Source organism: Trachymyrmex cornetzi, unplaced genomic scaffold, assembly GCF_001594075.2.
Source record: "Trachymyrmex cornetzi isolate Tcor2-1 unplaced genomic scaffold, Tcor1.1 scaffold557, whole genome shotgun sequence".
NCBI classification, from domain to species: domain Eukaryota; kingdom Metazoa; phylum Arthropoda; class Insecta; order Hymenoptera; family Formicidae; genus Trachymyrmex; species Trachymyrmex cornetzi.
This window is the reverse complement of record NW_017299868.1, coordinates 526,278-550,676: the sequence shown is the minus strand read 5'-3', so window position 1 is coordinate 550,676 and position 24,399 is coordinate 526,278. Positions and strand designations below refer to the sequence as shown.

At 34.7% G+C, this 24,399-nt stretch overlaps 1 protein-coding gene across 2 annotated transcripts in view; it reads right to left on the bottom strand.

Annotated features, from left to right (window-relative positions):
* Nucleotides 1–23,918, bottom strand: part of LOC108765838 (zinc finger E-box-binding homeobox 1) — a 54,706-nt gene extending 30,788 nt beyond the window's left edge. For both annotated transcript variants that reach the window (XM_018514684.1, XM_018514685.1), the window contains exon 1: nucleotides 23,479–23,918. The gene's annotated coding sequence lies outside the window, so the exon portion shown is untranslated. The remainder of the gene's footprint in view (nucleotides 1–23,478) is intronic.
* Between the last annotated feature and the right edge of the window lie 481 nt (nucleotides 23,919–24,399).

The window sequence follows — 24,399 nt, the reverse complement described above, 5'->3', positions numbered from 1 at the left end:
TCTCTCTCTCTCTCTCTCTCTCTCTCTCTCTCTCTCTCTCTCTCTCTCTCTCTCTCTCTCTCTCTCTCTCTCCCCCCTTCTCTTTTCCTCCTCTTTACCCCATCTTATAATTAAATATTACATAAAGTGAAAATAAATCGCACGTGGCGCGGATCCGATAAACAGGTCCGCGATTTATACCTGGGTCAGTCGCGATATTAGAGTCTTTTACCCCTTAAATCACCTTCAATTTAAAAGGATAAATGTTACGTATCTGCAATTAATTTTCTCTTCAGGTAATTTCTACAGTATTAATTATTAGCACAGTTATTTATATATTCTTAAATAATTAATTCATTAATTAGGTCGTTAATATATTATTACACTGAGAAAAATGTCCGTTCAAAAAGTAACAAACAGATATTTCCGATTGATTTTGATCGTGTAACTTTTATATTAAATTTAACGACCGTCTTGAGAATAATTACTGCTTAAAACATATTCCGCGACTACAAATTTATATAAATATAAATTAATAAATACATATATAAACATATAAATTTAGCCGTCTTGAAGATAATCATGGCGTAAGCAATTCAAATAACGTTTCTTTCAATAAATGAGGAGCTCAACGTGTATCTTGATAAGGGCCTTGAGGGAAGTGGAGGATCGTTAAGATCGCAGGGCGTCCCGGCGCCGGGATGCTGACTCGATCCGGCAATTTGTTATCCGGCGGCGTGACGAAATGCGTAATTACGCGCCGCTCAGAGTGCGAATAATTTTCAGAGCGTTCACGTGTGAAAAAGTATATACGCATCATTAATCTCGTGAAACGGAGGGAGAGAAGCGGAAAGAAAGGAGGAGGAGGAGGAGGAGGAGAAGAAGTCGCGGCTGATAATTATCCGCGCGCAGAATATCGTAAATCAGCGATTAGAAAAGCGCGAGTCCGATGATTTCTATCGAGACCTCGTGAAAGCAGCGTGGCGCGCGGTTACAACGTTTAAAGCGTAGATACGGCATCTAGAGATGTATCGGATGCGGCCATTTGCATAATAAGGCGTCCGTGCTCGCGAGATACTTTGTTACAGTAGCGTATCTGTGCAAATGTGGACACGTACCTATCGATCAAGTAGAAATATATTTTAAATTATGTTTTAACATTGTTTCACATAATTTACTTACCTATTATAATTTTATTTTAATTTGGACTTGTACATTGAGAATTATTTAAAATTGGATATTCTTTTTAATCGAGTATTTGCACACAATTAAATTAAAAGTACATTTTTTTTAAATGGTATATAATACCTTATAGTGTTAACTTTAATAATTTTTTAATACAAATTTTATATTTTAGTTCCAAAATTTTGGGATTTTTATCTAAATTAAATTAATAGTTTTTGTATCAAATTAATAAATATTGACTTAAAACTATTCAAACAAATATTTATTAAAATTTAGCATTTTTTCCAGTGTATGTGGGACAAAAACTGGGATTGAATGCAGATCTGACAATTACTTATAGTCGACCAAGTAACGCGTCGCTCCATATTAAAAATTAAAAGTTTGTTCTGTTGAGGTTAATAACATTAATGTGCATTAATGACAGATATTGATTTATCGATGATATTGATTGATTTATTATTGGTACAATATTAAGAGTCCAGATACGTGACATTTAGAAATATTACGCAGCGACAAGTATATATATATCGACATAATACACGATATAGAACAAATCGAGTCAAGAGGTGAGAGATGCGATAGAGCTTCGACTAATAAGAACCACGTAAAATTATTTATAATACGTGTCATTAACGGTGATCACGTAATTGCAACGGAATACCTATATCCGGCAGCAATGTAAATCACTCAAGGTGAGGAGCCGTATAACGCATCTCTTTCCGTTTCGCTTGTCTGTAAATCCTTGATAGATATCCTAGGAATTCTTACTATTCTAAACACATGTATTCAATAAATAAAATTGAGAAAAAAATAAAAAGATGACGATGAAAATGTCAGGAAGGAAATGAAGAAGATAAATCAGAAATAAAATAGTAAAGAAGCAATTATAAAATTAAACAATGTAAGATATTTCTTCTTTTCTTTCTTTTATATCTAGGAATTAAACATAACAAAATTTTAAAAAAGACAAAATGACTATAAAAGACGGAATTCGGAATTTTCAATGATAAAATAGTAAAACATATAGCAATAAAAATTACAGCGGAATACGTAATTTCCGAGAATAATTATATAAGATAATAAGATAATATACATTTTATCTCAACTATTTATATACCTCGTTTTATTGTAAAAGCAATCCATTTATTTCTTAGTCATATATCGCATTCCTGGGAAAATTGTTGCATCCTGCGCTGATCGAACATCATTGCTAATCGTCGATTTCCCTTGGCAGGATCGGGAGGATACGACTCGGTACTGAGAAATCGTAACTCGTCCGGCAAGTTAACCCGCTCGAACATCTAATTAAAGTATTAAGTACGTCGCGTCTCGCACGAGCTACGATTTACACGCTCCTCCAACACGCTTGCGCGTACAACGCGCCATCCTTAGCGCGCGGAGGATCGAGCTGGGATATTTCTAGGCCAACGAGCCGGCCTACGCTCAGAGAGGTGCCCGTAATCTCGATTTTCGATTAAAATTTTACACAGCCTGGCTGGTAACTGTAACTCGGTTGATGTATGTAGGTATATGCGTGGTGTTTCGAAACTCTTTCACGACACTATAATGTCTCAGAAAATTATCTTTTGCTATTTATGCACTATTTACTTACGTATCAATATCCAAGTATTAAAATGAGATCTTTAATTAATATTTAATATTTAACCTTTACAGGATAAGAAAGTCAGCGTTATACACACTTGAAAAATTTCTGTTCAATTTAACATGTCTCCCAAATGGTCCATTCAAATTTTTCTCTTTAATTTAACACGAGATGAATATAAATTTGAAAGTAACATAAATATTATGTAAAAAATTAATACGAAATGATAACACTGACACAGTTTGTAAGCAAACTGTGAAAGTACATTTTTTTAACATGTATTTTATTTATTTATTTTAGAATTTACGTTTTGAAACACATAATTTTTAGATTGTTTGTTCATTTACTTATAAATTGTGTTGTTTTAACACTAAGAAATGTTTAATATTAATTTAACACAAAATATTCAAATGATATAATCTCATTATGTTAAATTAACACTTGGATATATTAAAAATTCCACTCAAAATATTTTAATAAGATCTTGAGTGAACCGTTTCCAACACAAATACAAAATGTTTTTTGCTACTATGTAGTACCACTGAAATAGTATCATATTTTAAGAAAAGAAAACAATGAAATAATAAATTATAGTAAATATTACTGAGCTCTAATATTAACAAAATAAACCCTTTAAAGATTAAAGAATGTATTTTTTCCTCTTAAGTATATATGATATAAGAAATCGAAATCGCTTCAAATTTCGCTTCAAACGAAACGCGATCACCGCGATCAAAGTGCGACTTTCGAAACATCTACGTGCGACGCGGTAAAAACGGTACGAACCGTAAGATACATCATTCAAGATGTTACCCATCAGGGATTGTTTTTATATTTTTAAATGGGGAGCATCTCGACGGCGTGAGAGGCAGGAAGCGCTTAAATGCTTTGCTAAGTGGCGTTTACTATAATTTATGCGGACAAAATTACTGGCTCGCGATATACAAAGTAAAACATCCGTGTCGTTGATTTCTTTATTTTTTCGCTACTATTTGTAATTGGCTCTCATTCTCAGGAACTGACGTGTAATGATTTAAAAAAAAGAAATCTTAATAAGATAAACAACAAAAAATAACATTCTAGCTTCCATGGTTTGGCGTACAGCGGGAATTATTTAAAAATATTAGTCTTAATGTTAATAAAATCCTTCATTTCTAAATTTAATCCGGAACATTTTCTTTTAAAGACTTTTATTTGATTCAATATTAAGTTTGAATTAATTATTCACCTAAATTGTTAATCAATCTATAATAAATAGACAATATCACATTTCCAATAATTCTAGACTGATTTAGATATAAATTGATTCAAATTATTTTGATTAATTGATTTTACGTGAATTTAAATTTTGATATCATTCTAGTTTAACTGATCTTTTAATTAACATGTTTTTAAAATGAAATTAATTTTTTATCGCGTCTCAGCTTTTTAAAAAGCATGATTTACTCTCGCAACGAATTTTTCGCTTATTTGTTCGTCTCTTTATTATCAACTGGCTAACAGAAGCGAATCCATTCGCCATCGACATCGCGCACAGATCACGCGTTAACTCCGTTTGAGATTTTTATCGTCGCTTCGCGGTTTCTTGCTTAATGCCGGTCGTCCGTATAAAAACGTGCCGATGCGAGGGAAAATATCAGCGTGCAAAGCAACCAGGTTCCGTGGAAATTTCCAGTTTGCTCAGTCGTGCGAGACCGTAACTGGATTCAGGTGCGTGTGCGATTTTAAAGTTCGCAGGAAACCGCGAGCGACGAGCGTCGCGCGATACTCTACGTTTATATTTTATGTCGCGTGTAAGAAACTTATTTTTTTTATTCCACTTATTTTTTATTGAATAATTAACAATCACACGCGTTAGTTAGTAAAAACTATTTAGCGATTTTAGTGATTTTATTTTACAATTAATAATAATTAAATCGCTTTATTCGCTTAATTAGTGATAACTATTTTTCAAAATACAGGAGAAACTCTTGTTTTAATATACCTACTGTAATTTTTAACTTGTATTATTTTTCTACTTTAACTTTATACTAATTTATATGAATTTAAGAAGTTAATTGTTATAAAAGAAAATAAATTGCCAATACGGCCGAATTATTATTGATACACAGAAATAATATTTTATACAAATTAGACATTTCGAATATAAAATTCATAATAGCCAAACGTTTTGATTCTTGGTTCGAGCCCTCTTCAGTGCGTCAAATAATATTTGCAGTGACAGATTTAAAATATATATAGATTCTTTTCTGCAATGATAAAATAACACTCGGCGGTAAACGTTCAAATAAAAGCAGCCAAAGTACCAATGGTCAAAAATTAAAATGTTGTGGAAATTACAAATTCACATAAAGAATGTAAACTTGGTAAAAACTAAAAAATGGTAAAACTTGTATAAATTACTCAAAAATTTAAATAAACTTATCTAAATTACTAATAATACCTTGTCGGACTCGGAGGTGAGTTTTTTTTTACCAGAGAGACGTATTCGTGCTTGTTTCAATTTAGTTTTGATAACTTTCTTTAAATAAAATTTCTTTATATTCTTACTAGAACAACGAGAAACTTTTCGCATTCGGTCAACCAATCGCTTGATGAGCAATTTTCCGTTTCTCTGACTTAACACTCATCGACTAAGTAACAAAACCGTCGCTTTCTTATCATGGGATATCAATTTTTACCGTATTTATAAATTTCTTTGTATATCTGAAGAGGACCTAAACATAAGGTTGAAACATGTAATTTTGTATTGTATTTTGTGTTGTTTTTATTTTTCTTATTTCCTCTGCTATTGTTTTTTTTAATCTTTTTAATTATACTTATATGAAACGAGCAATGGAGACTTATTATGTTTTGACTCTTATTAGCCTTTTATATTACGTTGTCGTATTTCGAATATTAAGAGTCCTATTGATTTCAGTTTTTAATAATACCTTTATAGAAATATAATATTGGTCAATTCAGTACTGAAAGACAGTAATTAATTATTTATTTTAAATATTGAAAGTACTGTTGTTTAGTGTTTTTAGTACTCTAAATAAGTAATTAATTAATTAGGTGGATACTGTCTTTCAGTAATAAATTGGCCAGTAGGTATTATACTTTTATAAAGGTATGTTAGTAATTTATCTAAGCTTATTACGTTTTAATTTACTAATTTTTATTTTCTTCTCAATCATTTAGATTTCTGTAAGGGCAATCATCTTAAGAACTTGCACCAAGTAATTAAATAATTAGATACTTATGTTTCACATTTCGGAATGTCTATACTCTGCTTGAAATTAGATTCTCGGGCAAAAGTCGAAGGTGTTCGATAAAGCATCTGATTGTTCTTTTCGACCTTGTGTCTGGCGATTCTTCGCGCTTGATCGGAAGTTCCGACACCTAGGGCCGCGATATAAAGTGGATTTTCGTGCCGGGGCACGAATTTCACCGTTAGCTGACCCAGTTTCCGCATCCGTGTATAGATAGTATCCGGCATCCGAAGTGCCGAATTTCATTTCCAACCGGCCCTCATCTCGATTTCTTCGGTGCTCGACGAGCATCGCGACGTCGGGAGAGGCAGGAACACGGAATTCCACGGCCGTTATAATGGCACGACATCTCTCACTCTCTTCCTCTTTCTCTTTCACGAGCGCGTCTTGCGTTTCCTCCTCCACTGTCGCGACGCGACGCGACGCATCGCATCGCAACGCAGTGCAACACCGCCTTTGATCTTTCCTTAACGCGATGTAATTAAGTTCATTCCTCCGCAGGATTCTCATATGTTATGAAGAGAAATTCTCTATCCTAGAAATTTTATGTAATTACAGAGAGCCAGCGAATTTTAACAACGTTGTTTTTTTATGCTCTTATTGGAGAACGTTAATTCAACGCTTTTTGTTTTTGAGGTTTCAATATTTTACCAAAATTATAGGAGGGAGGTACCTATTCCTTCACTGCAATCATTATTGATTATCCATATTACAATTAATCTGTATTATTGTAATTAAATTTACATACAATTCCGCAGACTTATTATTAATAAAAATTACAAAAATTAAAGGATTAGAATATAAAATAAATTCATAATTTATATAACTTTTGAGTTCTCAAGACGGAAACAGCGAATTTATTAAATCGTCGGTACCATAATTCTTTCTTTTTAAGTCGTTAAAATCGAAAGACTTGTCAGAAAGGATTTGTCAGTTATTTTAATCGACTGTTATTTTTGCATCAAGTAACTTAAAATGAGACCTATGTATGAAAAGGATGGTTTTGCTCAAGTATCTAAAAATTTAGTTCAACGCCGATCTGAAAATAATTATATAAGATGTATAATATGTTCAAGTTGGTTGTTAAAATGTCAAAACTTTTTGCAGCTCTCATGCTTGAGATTCCTACGTAATTATCTTGCTGATCCAACAGAATTACTTTTATATCTGTACCTAGTTAAATTCTCACATAGATCAGCAAAATCGTTCTTCATCGTGTAGATTCATACACGCTTTTGTCCAAAATATCCTTCCTAAGAAAAACTTGCAAACGAAATCTTTTTTGCGCTTGCTGCGAAACAAGTTTACACTGAGTCAGAAAGAGTGATAGAAAGAGAGAAATCTGCGAGGTGTAAGATAGATTTCAATTAAAACACGATCTTGTTCTCGAAGAGATCCGGACGACGCGCGCGGACGACGGGGAGTCCAAGCGAGTGGGAGTCGAGGAGAGAGAAAGAGAAACATGTCTTTCTTACATTGCGTTTGAGTGCGGCCTCGCGGTGTCAGGTACATACCAGGCGGTTAAGCTTTTAGCCTATTTACCGTGGCGAACGAATGAACGAACGATGCAGAAACGAAGCACACCGACACGAAGCGTTGCTTCTCGCAGTCGTCACCGTCATCGTCATCATCGCTGCCGTCGTTGTCTCGGGCTGCCTTGGTGTTGCGCAACCAGGTTGCTCGTGTCGGTCGATTCGCTGGCGTTACCACCACCGAACCGACCGACTCGGCTGACGCGAGAGAGACTGGATGGAAGTATCAGCACGCCTACATCGCCTCGAGCTGCTTGCCTGCCTGCTGTCTCGTAGCAGCTAGAGAGTCTTGCCGTGCCTGGATCGCGCGTGTTGTTGCCCCAACAACGAGACAACCGCGTGCTCTCTTGGCGTCATAGAGGGCTTGGCAACTATCCGCTTGCTAGAGGAGCTACCGCCTACCACTTTCCTCGGGGCGAGCTATCGCGAAATTGCACCGTTTCAATTTTGGGGCTGCTTCATGAAAGATTTGTTTTGCGAGAAATAAATTGAGAAAGTGTTTACTCGAAAAGAACGATTTTCCTGAACTGAAATATTTAAAAATGTATAGCTAGACACATCTGAAAATAATTTGGTCGGATCAAAATAATTACGTAAGAATCTCAAACATGATGAGTAATACTGCAAAAAATTTTGACATTCTAACAATCAATTTTGATCATCTTACGTAATTATTTCAATGGTCCAACAAAATTATTTTCAGATCTGTATCTCTCTGAATGTTTTAATACTTCAGCAAAACCGTCCTTTCCGTGTATTTTCGTGTCTCAAAACAGTTCTTGAAGTCATGAGCTACAAGAGAGTTGCTTTAACATTTTGGATTTCAAGTGGGCTCTTTGAATAAGCAAAGAAATTTTTTAAGTGGGTACTTTGGATTTGGATTGGCAAATGAGTTTTGTTTATACAATGACTTTGCGATTTTTCTAGTGCAAAGGAAATATAGGTTCCTTTTAATGTGATTCTTCAACTTTTTACTCATAAATTCACACTTAATTCTTAGTAAAATTCGATTGTCTTTCAATAGCCTTACCTAGATCTCCGTTTGCAATCTAGATCTTTTTTGGCACAAGCGAAATTTCACTCAAATTTCTTCGAAATGAAGCAGAGCAGAGCCCTAAAATCCCCTAAAATAATCGAGAAAACTATTTGGTAATATAATAAAGATGTTACAAAGTACCCCAATTTTTATTCGGAAGCTTAAAACAGTATATAAAAAAAACTTGGACTGGACGAAAAGATTCAAATTACTGGTGGAGGGAGTAAAAATATGATCGCAGAGAGAGACGGAGGGTTATTAATAAAGCTGACACTTTTGGAACCGTTTCGTATACGACTGCAGATACCAAACTAACGGAATTGTCCCAAGCTTAAAAAATAATGCAATTTTTTTTCTTTGCATTTCTCTCTTCTCTTTATCTCTTTCTTGACGACTGTTCCCACCATAAATTCCATTTATCGATCGCTCTCGACACAGCTGACGAAACTGGACAGTTATTTCGCCACGGAACGTTCGATATCTCTCAGTGATCTCTCTTTCTCTCTCTTGTACATCTTACAACACAATGAAATTAAAGCAATCCACCGATCCAGTCTTGGATCGCTTTGATTGAGCGACAGAAATTGCGTACGCACGCGCCGCGAGGAACACGAAATTCGTGTCCCGTCTGTCTGCGTGAAACGCAGTCAGTGGCTCGTGCGGAGACTTTAACGCGCTGGAACGCGACCTCGTTGTTGACGCCGATCGGGTAGCCCCCCGGGTACGCCTTCAACCTATTTACAGTGACCGATCGTTAGAGGCGATCCAAATGCGCTACCGCGAGAACGCCGCGCCGGTATCATTAATCGTCGTCGGACCTCGGCTTGTCACGCTGTGCGTTCAACGTGCTCGCTTTTGATGGACTACTGTTGATCAGAGGGGATCTGTTTTCCGAACGTCAGCCACAGCCCCAACTTTCCTGGAATATTCGATTATTATTCGTTGGTTTTTTTTTTGCTCTCTATGCAATTTGTCGTTCCTTGTATGCAAGACTCATTAATTCGCAAGTTAATGGACTGGAGATCTATTTAAGATTCTTAGATTTCAAGACGCGTACAGCGTTTCCTCTTCCTTTATACGTCTAGCCTTTCTGAGGCTGACGTTTGTTTATTGCTTCCTTGTTCTTTAATCATGTTATTTGTCACATCTTATGTGCAAAATTTAGTAATTTGATACTTGATGAATTATTGGATCTCGAGATGCGTTCAACGCTTTCTATTTTTTGAGTTTTAGCATCTAGTGTTTAAATTTGAGTTCTCCATTACTATCTTTTTTTAATCACACAATGTTATCTTAATATTTATTGAATTATCTAAAAATTGAGTTAGATAAGATTTAGATATTGTTTTCATGATATGGCTTATAATGTGTTAAACAAAAGATGCAGGGTTGGGTAAGTTGACATTTTTTTTTAACTAAATTAAGTTAAAGTTAACAACTTTGAAAATTTAACTTAGTTAAGATACAAGTTAATGTATAATGAAATTAATTGAATTAAAAGTTAAGTTAATAAAAAAAAGTAATTGAAAAGTTGAAAGTTAAATTTGCTTTTTTTTATTTTTTTAACTTATGATTCTAGTGTTTCAGTCTTACAAATAACGGAAATGACAAATATATACTTCATTTAGAGAATACTTAATATATTTTATTTACATATTTTGTTTATATATACTCTTTAATATAATATATAAGATTCGACTATGAATACTGGCCTGTGGTATGACTAAAGCTTCAGACACAATACGAGGGAGTAGCGATAGTAATAAGGAATAATAGATTTCAACCTATCAGAAACTAGATGCATCGAAATACATGGTTTCTGACAGATTGAAATCTGGGGGTCGATTGTGTAATTTGAAATGAGGTGAAAATTACAAAAGTGAGCAAATTCACTAGAATATTTATAATTTCATTGGTCAACACCTAGTAAATTTGCTCACTTTTGCAATTTTCATCTCATTTTAAGTTATCGCTATTGCCGCGTATTATGTCTGAGACTGAACTTCAAAGAATTGAGTAAAAAATTAATAGTTACGGATAAAATGTAACTAAATAAAGTTAAAAAGTTAAGAGTCTAAAATGTAACTAAGTTAAATTAAAATTAATTAATTTTTTAACTTTTTAACTTAACACTACCCAATCCTGAAAAGATGTAATAGGCACAAGTGATACTTAACGTTCAATAATGAATAGTTTGTAAACTGTGGTGTGTCAAAAGTGTAAAATAGAGTACCTTTGATGTACTATAATTTAAAAACTATAGTTTCAAAACTATTCAAAGGAATACATGAAGATTTAATAATTCTTTTTCAGTGCGCTCTTAATATTTCACTTTGTTTTTTCTAAATAATTATATATAAGATCTCAAGTTCTTAAATTTAACTATTATTCATATTCCTTCTTCTTCTTCAATAACGATTAATGTAATCAAATAGCAATAATGATTTTCATCTAATGGAAATAACTTTATCAAATCTCAGGATCGCAAAAGCGGCGAACATAATATCGATTGCTTCATTCAATTCCGTTAAGTCAATATCGCGATGATCGTTAGATTTAACAAGGCCGCCGAATGACGGCGCGTGTAATGACGGTTAATTAAACACCGAGGAAAAGGAGAGAACTCTGCACGTTCTTTTTCCTCGTCGTTCGCGCGCCATTCGGGCGACGAGGAGCGCCAGTCTTAAGGAGGTTGTAAGGGCATAAAACACATATATTAATATTTTCGCTTTAAATAAACTACATGTGAAAGTTGTGTTTATAACACTCTGGTTTTATTGAGCAACACATTTTTATAGGTTATTTATAACACATATATTAATATTTTCGCTTTAAACAAACTACATACATGTGAAAGTTGTGTTTATAACACTCTGGTTTTATTCAGCAACACATTTTTATAGGTTATTTATTTTATTGTTATAAACAAAAATTGTTAAAATAATAAGAAAAATCTAAATGTTTTTATATAAATGTATCAAGTACTAAACATGACTTATGCAAAGTTTCATTGAGATTCACCATTAGTTTATAACAAATAACAAATTTTATTTATTTACCGAACAGTTAATGTCTGCATCTCAAGATGACTTTACAAAAATATTGTTGAATTCCTAGAGTATTTATATTAAAAAATTGAGATTTTTATCATTATTTTATAATACATTTTCATATATTTATATTAGAGTGCAAATTAAAAAAATATTACTACTTATTTAAATAACTTTTGATCCAGATGGTCAATTGTTTCTATTTTTTTTGTATTATTATTAAATGAAATTTAGAATAGTCTAATTTTTTCAAGTGGTTCTTAACAAATTGCATTTGCCTTACAACCTCCTTAAGCGTCGATCTTAAGGATGGAAGTCGACCGCCCGGTATTACTATGTATATAACCGATAATTACCGTCGTTCGTTTCGAAAGAACCCTCCCCATGCCGAGGCGATTATTAGGCGAAGGAACAACACATCGCGCGCCGTCTCGCCTGTTTTCGCGGCGTCCTTGCGCGCCGTGGGGCCCGTTCGGCCCCGCACGCAAACTGGGTCAGCTGCGCCAACCCAAGTCCGTTTTCTTTGACGAGCGGAAGTTCGTCCAAAAAGCACACCGATCGATCGTTCCCCTCGGGCGATACGCACCGCGGGAACTCGAACGAAACACGTTGACAGACACGTGGAGAAAGTCAAAATACCCGAGACTCTATCGTTTACGTCCAAATTACAGGGGAATCTCTGTTAACTGAACTAACGGAGGGACACGAGTGTTTGGGTAAACGAATTTTAAAACAAGATTATCGCCTTTCTGCATGTGTGTGACTGAAGTCTTCATTTCTTTTGAAAAGTGTATTACTACTTCGTCATCCGAGTCTTTTTTTTTTGGCCCAAGCGAAATTTCTCTTTCAAATTTCTCTGAAATAAAAGAGGGCGAAGTCCGGTTCCCTCTCCTAAAATATTTTGTAATATCTATTTATATTTTATATAACAAACGTTGAAAAGTAATCCTGAATTTTTTCACATTTTTGTAAAAGAACAGTAAAAAAAATTTAGGAACTGAACAAAAAAGATCTAAATTGCAGACGAAAGGAGTAAAAATGTAATTACGGACAAAGGGTTAAAGATCTATTTATATGTTTGTACTTTTACACTTCCGAATGAAAAATCGGATTTTCTCTTTTGAACAAAAATCATTTAACCAAAAAAGTCACGCTCGGTAAAACGAGTTTTTTTTTCCAATCTACTCCTGACAGACAAATTTATCAGTAATGATAAACCGTGTCTGATTGACACGGGGGAAACCACGTCGTCAGTCGCGCTATCGACATCCGCAACAGCGGTGTCACGACAGTCGCGTTAATCGCATGGCTCCGCCGTGTCTCGATTCCGCTCCGTTGGTTATGCATTAGCTTAGCTTTTTGTGCTGCGGCGCTGTCGAAACACGAGTTCAAAGGCCACATGGCATAAGTAAAGCTCGTGATTCTGCGATTTCTACCGTTACTGCTGGCAAGATTAAGTAGAATTTACGTTATACAATATGGCCGTAAACTTAAGCCAAATACCTCTCATTTTATCTTCACACCTTCGTATTTTGATATTTTTCAACTCGAATCTTTTATTTAAAACTCTAAATTTATCAGCAATTGTAATCTAATAAACAAATCTGACATTGTTCAGAAATTTTAAATCTCTAAACTTGATAGAATTATTTAATTATTATTTTAATATTTTTTAACGCTAGTCGATAAAATTTTACTTTTTTTATGTAATCTGATAGGATGTTTCTTATAATATTTTTTGCGCTGATTTTAAATCTGTCAAAATGAGAAAAGTGCAGAGTTTTTAATAATATGTATCTAAAAAAATTAAAATTCTTTCACTTATCTCTTCTGCTTAGGCAAAAATAAGTGATTCATATATACTGATTTTCTACTCATTATAAGAGGCTTCAAACAAAAATAACTTATTTTAATTAAAAAAAAGATTCAAGCTGTTAACAAAATGTGAAAGTTCTTAAAAGAGATATGTCGGTTACAAAAAATTGGAGCCATTATAATAAATTGTAATCTCATTTTCCGAACCAGCATAAAAATATACTTGAAAAGAATCAATCAGAATTATCCATTTAATAAAATTATTGTATAATACTAGTATGCAGTATAATATAAATATATTTTTTTACGGTTGGAATATCTTCAAAAAAGTTGAACCGTTATACGCTTTAATCTGTCGTCGTAAAATAAAGCACTGTGGCCGAGATCGGAAATACTTAAAAGCATCAAACCGCATGGTTTTTGTCGCTCATCATCAAAACGGTATTGTCTGAGTGACCTCGTTAATCGCCGATGCTAATTAAGATGTGCACAATCCTAAACGCGTCTCCGCGCTAATAAGTACACCGTGTTGTAACGCGGGGTGACATTAAGTTGCATCCAGCAGCGTGTACATTCGTGTACGTGTTGTATTCGCGGCACGTTCGCGATTTTGCATTAACTCTGACAACCGAGACGAAGTACGAGAGGGCTTTCCACAGAGAGGTTCCGCATCTTTTTGCACGGATAATCACGTCTTCGACGCCGTGCAGTGCGATATTAGCTCAAGATGTTGTGGGACAAAAATATTCTACATGATTGTTACATACAAACATGGCGTATAATTTTATAGAAGGTGTAGTTAAACGAAAAAAAAAAAAATATACCTTGAATCGAAAAGAAATTTAGTTTCGAGTAAAAAATTCTAATAACATACTTCTTTAATAAAGGTTCTTTAAAGAAGGTAATATTTCTTTAAGAAAAAATTTTAATTTTCTATAGTCATTCTTGCGTGTAACATTCTTGAATGTTGCGTTATTTTTCCTAGGAATGTGTCCCCTTGGGTGTATTTATCGTGTGTGAAACAAGGGAGAAATATCCGTGACGACATAAATATTGAACGAAAAATAACGCAACATTTAAGAATATGCAAAACTTTTTAACGATAATGTTCTTAAAGATTCTAGAATACATGTTGCTACACAAAAGAACGGCTTTGCTGAAGTATTTAAAAATGTAGCTAGATATAGATCTGGAAATAATTTTATTAGACCATAAATAATTACGTAGAACGTTTAAACGTTGATGATAATGCAGTAAAAAGTTTTAACAGTCCAACAACCAATTTAAACGTCCTAATTATATTTTGATGGTTCAACAAAATTATTTTCAGATCTGTATCTAACTAAATTGTTGGATACTTCAGCAAAACAATTTTTGCTGTGTATATATATTTAAAAATAAAAAAGTAAAATACTTTTTATATTTTTGAAATTTTGATATTTTTCGAAACAGTAAGTTGTTAGCTCTTTGAAAATACTAGGTCAGTATACTCGACGAGGATACATTTTCCTCAATCTCTGTAGTGGTCTGTCTTTGTAATGGTCGAAACCGCTCTTATCCGGTGTTCTAATTAAACCCTTAATTATACGTGCACGCCGAGGAGTCTTTTCATGGCACGGTGGAGTCTGTTCACTGGCATGCAGTCATTTCCTCACAGAGCTATGAGATTTATAAAGACAAGAAAAGGGGAGCTCCAAGTTTCAGAATTTTCATAACGTATTTGCAATAAAATCAGAGTATAATACATATATATGTGTATATAAAATTTAGGATAAATTTAAGAAGAAAATTAATCTAAATTAGATCACGCACATAAAAGTGGTGTTTCTGAGAAACCTAAAAAATATTATTAAATTTTGTTTTATTTAAATACTTATTTTCTCACACACACATGGAAAGATCAGTTTTGTTGAAATATTAAAAAATTTACTAGATACGATTAAACAATGCTGTAGAGAAATTACATATTCTACAGACTAGCTTGAGTGTCCTACATAATTATTTTTATGGTTTAACAAAATTATTTTCAGATCTGTATCTGGTTAAATTTTATTTCAGCAAAACTGTTCGTACACCGATTTATCAATGTTTCATGCACAACCAGATAGAATACTTGTCACTCATTGTATTTTTCTCTTCCAAGAAATCTCTCGTCTCGCATTCATCGGTTCATTCGTCGACGCATCGAGATTTTGCGGTGAGTTTGCATCATATTTTTTCCCGTACATTTTCACAGACATTAGGTAACAAATGTTATTGATTTTTGTCTGTCACATACATATGTTTTTTTTTTCCAAAAATTATTCGAAAGAATTTATTAAGAAAAATATTCGCGTATCGAAGCAAGGTGATGTTATTCGCACCGTTAGCGTGCAGGATCCCCTCGATCCTGCACCTATGTCGAAACGACCGCTACAGCGCAGCAACTCTGTAGAAATTTCTCTCTGGCAGCGGTTGCAAACCTGCCCTCGGCTACGACGGCGACGCCGGGTTCTAAGCTCGCTTCTGCAATCGCACGGCTAACTGCCTGCGACTCTCCGCGTTATGCATCATCTCGCGTTTTCCAGCTGGTAATTATCGTACCACTGCCATCCCGGGGCCTTAGCCTGCTTCTTCAGTCCGCTTCCTCCGACTCGAAATTCTGGCGAAATACGCAGACTCGTTGATCTCTCGACCGAGAGATACATAAGTAGGATGTACCACGAGCTACCGAAGAGTTTTCTCATTACAGATTCTGCGATCGATTTAAAACTGATCTTGACGTAAACACATCGAGCCAGTCATAAATTTATGAATTGTTTGATCATTTTTTTATAAGACTCATGAATAATTATATTATTTAATTATAATATAACACGATTATTCCTTTCGTTATCCTTAACTCAGCTAAAAAATTCAATCTTTCACATTTTACATAATTTATTTCTAAATTATTCTCTTCAGAGTCGATTATAAGTGGATTTGTTTGAAGAGTTTCAATTTAAAGTTACAAAGATACAAAGTGTCTGTACGAGATACAAAGTGTCAAAAATAGATAAGAGTGTGTTAAACGATGACAATAACTTTCCGTTAAACGCGTAGAAAGATTATGACAAAATTGATCATAGAAACTGATTGAAAGAACATCCGGTAATTCTGGGACACCATGTATAATGCAACGGATAGGTGTACTTCGCTATAGGTGAACCACTCGACTATCAACCTGGCAAATGTCAGAGTATCCTGCCGTCGTCGTCGGAACCTGTCCTGCACTCGTGCAGGCTGAGTGCGCGCGCGGGGAAAATATTAGACTTCGCAAAACCCGCGGCTAAGTGCAACGTGTATATTACTGCAACACTGCGCATAATTCAGACTCGAGTAGAATCTATGTTTAATAGATCTGAAAATAGTATGCCTCGTTTGATTGCCGCTTAACCTACAATTTAACGTAAATTAAAACTTGAGAAAAATCCGCCTTTTTTTTTTTTAGAAAAGTTAGAAAAGATTAAATTAATATTTAACATGATTTAATGTGTGATATTTAGGATCTGAAAAAAATTCTGAATTAGAGAATGTAGAGTCTGAAGTTTACTTTAAAAGAAGCTTAGAATATTTACTTGGACAAGGCTTAAAAAGTAACAGATTAAATCATGCAATAAGACTTAATTCAATGTGCATAACTTGGTCGAATAGAATATAGAATTTGTAGAATCGAATTAAAATAATCCTAAAAAGGAGACATATTTTTATGTCGGGAATTATTCATCATGATAAATCAGTAATTTATTAGCAAAGGAACAGATTTTGTCTCGATTAAGCGAACAACTTCGTCATCACCAGAGGAATTTATTTACATGTGTGTACGTACTTGTGACTTGTGATTTAAAATTCGACCGTGCGTTTCGCAACGAGGTAAATAAGCGTAATTACGAGGTTTTAACTTTTTGCGAAGCGACTTCTCTCTCTCTCTCTCTCTCTCCTCTCTTTCTTCGCGCTTCTTTCATTTATCTTCTACTTAATCTGTCTTGCGGAGACGTTATTCTCGTATTCGTATCGTAATATCAATGAGCAAGTAGTAGCGCAAAGAAACGAGAGTGAGAAATCGATTTTTTCCTCCCATCCAGAACATACATGTGCATTCGCTATTAACATTCCGATAGAAAGCGGTGACTCATTGCTGCCTATAGTGTATTTTAAGAGCGTCTAGAAACTGATGAAAGTCATTCAGTGACAACTTCGTTCTACAATTTAGAGGCCGAGCGTTATTCCGAGAGCATACGAGATGCCCACCGAAAATCTTAAAATCTTCAAGAGTTCGATTAAAGTATCCCTCAGCTATACTCGCTTATTACAAACTATATAAAACATCAACTAAACAACATCACTGATCCTTTTAAACTCTACTCTCTCGAATAGCAAAGCATAAAAAATATGGAAATGTTTTTATATGATTTTTTTTAAATTTATTCTTTTCACGAAGAATCGCTTCTCATTTGCATTGTATATGGAATTATACAATTTTAATATAATTTTAATATAAAAAGATAAAAATAGAAGTTGATGGATCGATCTTTTTATCTTGAGATATTATGTTACGTCGCTATCTAGAGATCGGCGATCGATAACGTCGAAATCAAACTCGAATTAGTTAACGATCAGAAACATTTTGTTACTACGAATAAAGCTTGATCGATTGATATTCACGGTAATTCTGCGAACATTAATTTTTATTTACTCTGTATGTCGAATCATGAGGACTAGGATTGTCAAGGAGAGAAATTCAGGTTCTCCTCGACGTATTTTACGACGATGACCTCACGTGTCCTTCCACTGTCTTCCTCCGGGCATCGTCGGTAAAAAGGACTATTAATAATCCACCTTGCTTTCTCATTCTGCTCAATGAAACGTGTAAACTATTCGATAATTAACAATGTAATAAAAAAAAAACATGGTCACATGTATATATAATCTAATTTATATTATATTATATAATAACATATATCTTCATATTATTATACTGTATAATTTCATAGTCTATATTTTATTATCTTAATTCTTAGAAGGTATCAGTAATCTTTTTAAGGTCTATGAATTCACGAACCTACATCTGATTCGCGATCCTTCATTTATATAACTTTATTTTTTAACCTTTAAATAAGTAGATGGCTTGCTCAGAACACCTCAAATTTTTTTATTTTTATTAGATATTATATTTTTTTTAATAATACGTATAAAGTTAAAAATTTACGTTATTTATATCCTTATAAGATACAGGAATGTAAAAATAATGAACTTTAAAACTTCTGGACAATACTTTTTATTTTTCTTTTTCAGAACAAAGTTCTTAAGACTAATAATATGTCTGGAATGCTGTGGCCATCTTCTTAAAAGTTAAAAAAATTACCACAATTGAAATATTGAAATAATATTAACCGTGTCATTTTAGGTGTGAGATTTTATTATCACTGACATAATTAATTACAGTAATAACTTTTATGGTATAAGGTCTGATCGATATTGACTTGATAACTCTAATCCTACCATTTCCTGAATTTAAACTTTATTTATATTTAGAAGTGAAAAATTACTCTTATTATTGGAGATAGGGGAATTTAATAATTTTTATTTTACACATGTATATTTGGGATTTTTAATTCTATCGCTCCTCTAACAACACGGGAAATTTTGAAAGAATATAATACATATACTTAAAACGTGCACGTTTTAAACGTACACGTTTTAAACGGTCATCTAAAGGTGGCTCTCACTCAATCGAGAGAATACTTTGTATAGCCCACGTCGCGCACGATAGTCACGTGGATTACAAAAGCGTCGGTGTCATTATGCGTCGCGACGCGGTGCGGCGCGTCCCAGATATCCCCCGCTCGCGTCAAGCGGTGATTTCGACGAAGCCGAAGGAGGAGACTTCAACGCCGGCGTACACACGATCCCACGCTCGTAGATGCGTATCTCCGCGTCTGCCTTCTCGATCTTACCTTTGTTTTAGCCCGTTCGCGTTGCGTTTCCTGCCGTTTTCTATTTTGCGGTCCCTTATTCCGTAAGTTCGATTACATTCTTTTTCATCGTAATCAAGTGCCGTTTGGAGCACAAAGTCACTTTAGATTTATTGGAAACAGAATATGAGAAAATCCAACTGCAGAATCGACTGTAATGTAATCGCGCTGTGATTTATTTGTTTGGAAAATTAAAATACTACAAATATTAAATATTATTTTTTTACTTTAACACATTTGATTTTTTAAGAATAAGTAACCTTTTTTAAAAAAATTGCTTGCATTAAAATTTTGAACTCTATGTCTTTAATTCCTTTGTAGAATATTTGAGCGTATTGAAGTTTTTTTTAGATATATAAAAATTAAGATCGGGAAACGAAAAATATTTTTTAGATTATCTTAGAAATTTCAAAATAGGATTCACAGAACTTTGCAACTAGAGATCCTTTATTATACTTATTCAATTAGAAAAATGTAAACTTATCTTTTATATATGTATAAATTAAATTCAGTTTAATTTAAATGTTATTTAACTTTTAATAAATTATACTAATTTATGATAAATTAAAATTCATTTCTTCGGATAATTAAACTTCAATTTTATTGGTTTGCTGTTTGCTAAGTCCAAGTTTATAGGATTCTAAATTAAGGTCAAATTAGTGAGGAATGTAAGCCCGCGGATTTCGCTGGCGCCAGAAATAGCGGGTTAAACGACGCTTTTAGACGCACTTTTATTTGGCGATCACTGGTTTAGCGTGTATAAACATAAGTCCGTAGATAAAGAAAGGGGCGAGTCGTGTCTTTGTCCCGCGTTTTCTCAAAAAACAAGCATCGATTCTGGACACTCCTCACCCGGTGCGCCAGACCGGAGTTGAGGCGATCAAAATTCCTTCCACGGTTTCCCCGGACGAAAATAACAGATTCATCCAAATTCCATGAGCGACAAACGATGAGAGGCGAATCCTCTCATCTCTTCCTTCTTTTTCTATAGCTCCGCCATACGAATCTCTAAATCAACATAAAAATCGCTCTTAGAATCGGCAACTCTGACCGGTTCATTAGGTATCCTGTTTTTAGAAACTTGATTCGGGCTTTTACAAAATGAAAAAAAAAATGTGTACACATTTAAATTACATTATACTTATACAATTGAGTCGTTTGAGATTAAAAAAAAAATTGACTCAGTAGATTAAAAATCTTACAGAAATATTTAATACAATATCTTTCATAAAATAAAGATAAAATAATGAAACATAAACGATGAGTGGACCATTGAAGTCTTACACAAGTTATTATGTTGTGAAAAATGACATCAGTGCAAAGATATTATTTACACATTATATTTAAAATTCAAACAATCAAATCCATTCAATCAAACGATTGTATAAAATTGTATAAAATTTTTGTTCTTCTTAACGTTGTCGCATTACATTATTGCATCCAAGATTACGATGTGTTATGTGGAACATAGCAGATCCGAGGATTATTTTATGGATCCATATCCATGTACTTTCTTACACCAATTAAACATTCTAGGGAGATTGTACTATAAAGTAAATTATAATTATTAATAATTAACAACATTAAGAAGAACAAAAATTGTATACAATTGACGAATGGATAATTATAGGTTATAGAGGTTTAACACATTGTATTAGTTAATGAAGATGGTTAAATTTGTAAAATCACTGAAGATGACCAGAGTAAAGGTCGAAACGTCGTTTGATTGAATGGATTTGATTGCTTGAATTTTAAATATAATGTGTAAATAATATCTTTGCGCTGATGTCATTTTTCACAACATAAATAATAACTTGTGTAAAGTTTCAATAGCCCACTGATCGTTTATGTTTTATTATTGAATTTAATTGAGCCGTTTGATTTTTTTATATTGTAATAATTTATAAAGATAAAAATAAGAATAAAATTTTAGAGAAAAAGTTTTATGTACTATTTTTAAAACAAATTTTCCATTTCTGAACAAAATTTTAAAACTAAACTTACCTAAATTTCTTAATAAAATATTTCTTTAATTTTCTGTATTTTCCTTCGTTTTATTAATTTCATCATCGAATGATATGAAAGAGGAAAAGATAATGATTGTAATCGCCTTTGTTATATTTTTTCCTTCAACCTCGATTTTTTAAATATCTAGATCCACGTGGAATCTGCATCGAAGAACATTGACTAATCTGTATTTTGGTGACACGCGGAATGATCTAACGTGCGCAACACACGCGCGACACGTTTGCCATTACCGCAATTTTATAGTTAATTAATACCGTAACGTGGTCGCGGTATCATGAACAGCTGGAATTTTTCACCAATTATTTGTTTCGCAGGCCGCAACGCCGCCGCCGCCACCGCCGCAGTGGCGATTCATCACGTAGAACGGATATATTGTGGTCAATTTTAAGCGAGGAAACCGATTTCTCGAAACGTTAACGAAAGTAAAAAGACACGTACGCGAAAAGTGAATGAAATTAGCTGAAACATGAACCTCCTTATTACTGATTAATCTTATTTTGATCTTAATTGATTCATTCAAATCAATTTAATTCTATTTTTCGCGCAACGTTTATTCTTAAATATTGAATAATTAATATGGTATTCGTTTAATTTATATATGTATATGATATGAGAATTAATTAGTAAATCGTGTAGCATAAATTAATTAATTGATAATTAATTATTTGCACACTTAACTCTAGTTTTTACAATTTTGTATTTTTACGTAGGCGCTTATTTCTGCTTGAGTTCTACTCGGTATTATGTTGAGAATGATTTCCGTGTTTGCTCAGCAAGATGCGCGCACGAAAAATGCAATTTTGACGATAATCACGATCGCGCACTTTCTCCTTCGCAACGCCGCGCACTCATTTGCATCGTATCGTAATTTTCCATCGAAAATAAGCGCGAATACTAGCGTATCATACTAGCTTTTCAAGAAACTCGTTATTAAGTAACGATTTCCTCGAAAATATTTCCATTAATCGCGATCAGCGGCGTACGATAAGCGTTTACAGGGTGTCATGAAACTATCATCGGCGACGTAGCGATGTCGTCAGCCTGGCTCTCCTCGTGGAGAGACGAACAAAAATTCCGAGGAATCGGATTTTTGAGCCTAGTTCGAGCCGCGTGTACGTAATTTCCTTTCGAAACGGACATCGTGGGCGATAATCTCCGGCGCGATTGATGAATCTTCCTCTCGACGCGAGTACGGAGGCTGCGTCATCGCGAAGATTTCCAGCGCGCGAAAGAGGCGACGACACCTCCATCGTCGTCAAGTCGCGTGTTACTCTACGGAGATTACACGCATCCGGAACGACCGCGAACGGCCGCGAACGACAAAGCGGTGTTATACGGCTGGCTCTAACTATGATTACGCGTCAACCGCGTAGATCGTCTTTATCCATCCCGGGATTCCGTTTTACTCCGACTTTCATAGTTACGATTTACCATAGCAATAACAGTTATCCTTAATGATCGAATCAATCATCTTGGAAGGAATGTTATTCCGCAATCCTGCGATCTTTCGGAAAACATAGAGAAACGTGCGTGTGCCTATATAGGCGAGAAAATGTACAGTATATTCGCCAATGAGAATCCATTCCTTCGGAGTGAATTCATTGTTATTATTATCATGGAGAGACGTTTATTTTACGGGCATATTTTATATAAGCCTGGAACTAGCGAGAAACGCGATATTTCGTGTCATCATTTAGAACGACGTGATGGGTTAATTAAAATGGAGCCTCATCCATTCCTCCTTCAGATTGATGGGGGGGATCCTCGATCCCCGAAAAAGTTCACACCTCGCTGGCCGCATATAATGCAGCTCGCTGCACTTTCGCAACACGGATAAATATAGGATATACCTGCACGAGGCTCTCACGCGCACACTCGTACTCGCGCATACACCCGGGCAATCGTTGCACCGAGAAACCGAGAGACCGAGAGCGCGTACCCACACTCTTACTGCCCACACACACGCGCGTGTGTACGATACCGGAACGAAGCGAGTGACTAACCTCTGGGAATAGAAGAGACGAGGAGATCTCTGCCAGGTTAACTCCTCGTAGACCGAGTCCTCCGAGGTTGAGGATCAGAGATTAGGAATGGACACGCGTCGAGTGTGTTGGGAAAATTCCTTCGAACAACGTAGAACGCTTGTCGGTTTGTCGGATGTGCAGGTGCTCCGGAAAAGGTCGTTCACTGATCGAGGGTCATGTGCGCGAACGCATCCTGGACGTCGTCGCGGCTCGACGCTCTTCCTCGCACAGGTATCCACGCAGGTGCGTCGACGCGTCGACGGCCATACGACTTTTTTTATCGAGTCTGACTTACAATTAGAAATTAATAGATGACTTGAATCCTTAAGACGTAATTTATTCCGATTAATATCGGATGCAAATAGTATTGGCTTTCTAAATCTTTGAGATTGGTAGTGAATCTCTTGATTCTTTTGGCCCAATCTTGATTCTGTAGAGCAAGACTGCCTTTCATCGAGTTTTTATCGTTGGTATAACGGATCTCTTCTTGACTTCTTGAATCCTCTTATATAAATGTAAATACTTTGAGTCTCGAATGCTTAAACTACAACGGATTCTAATTTTTAAGTTTTCAGAATGTAGATCCCGACATTTTTTTGAAACCTCGTTTGCTGAAAAAATCTTGATTCTTGGATATTTTAATTGTGACAGATCCTGACACTTTTGGATCTTTAAGTTGTAACAGACAATCTTGGCTTTTTCCACGGGATGGAACCGGATTTATTTCTGACTCTCTTCAACACTATTCGTGCTATTCTCTCCAGCACTCGCGCGAGACGCGATATATCGAGTCCGAATTCTCGATAATCGATTTAGGAGCCACGTTGTATCTCTGAAAGGCCGAAAATTCGAAAGAAACGGATACCACTCTCACTTCACGAATACGATTCACGAAATTTC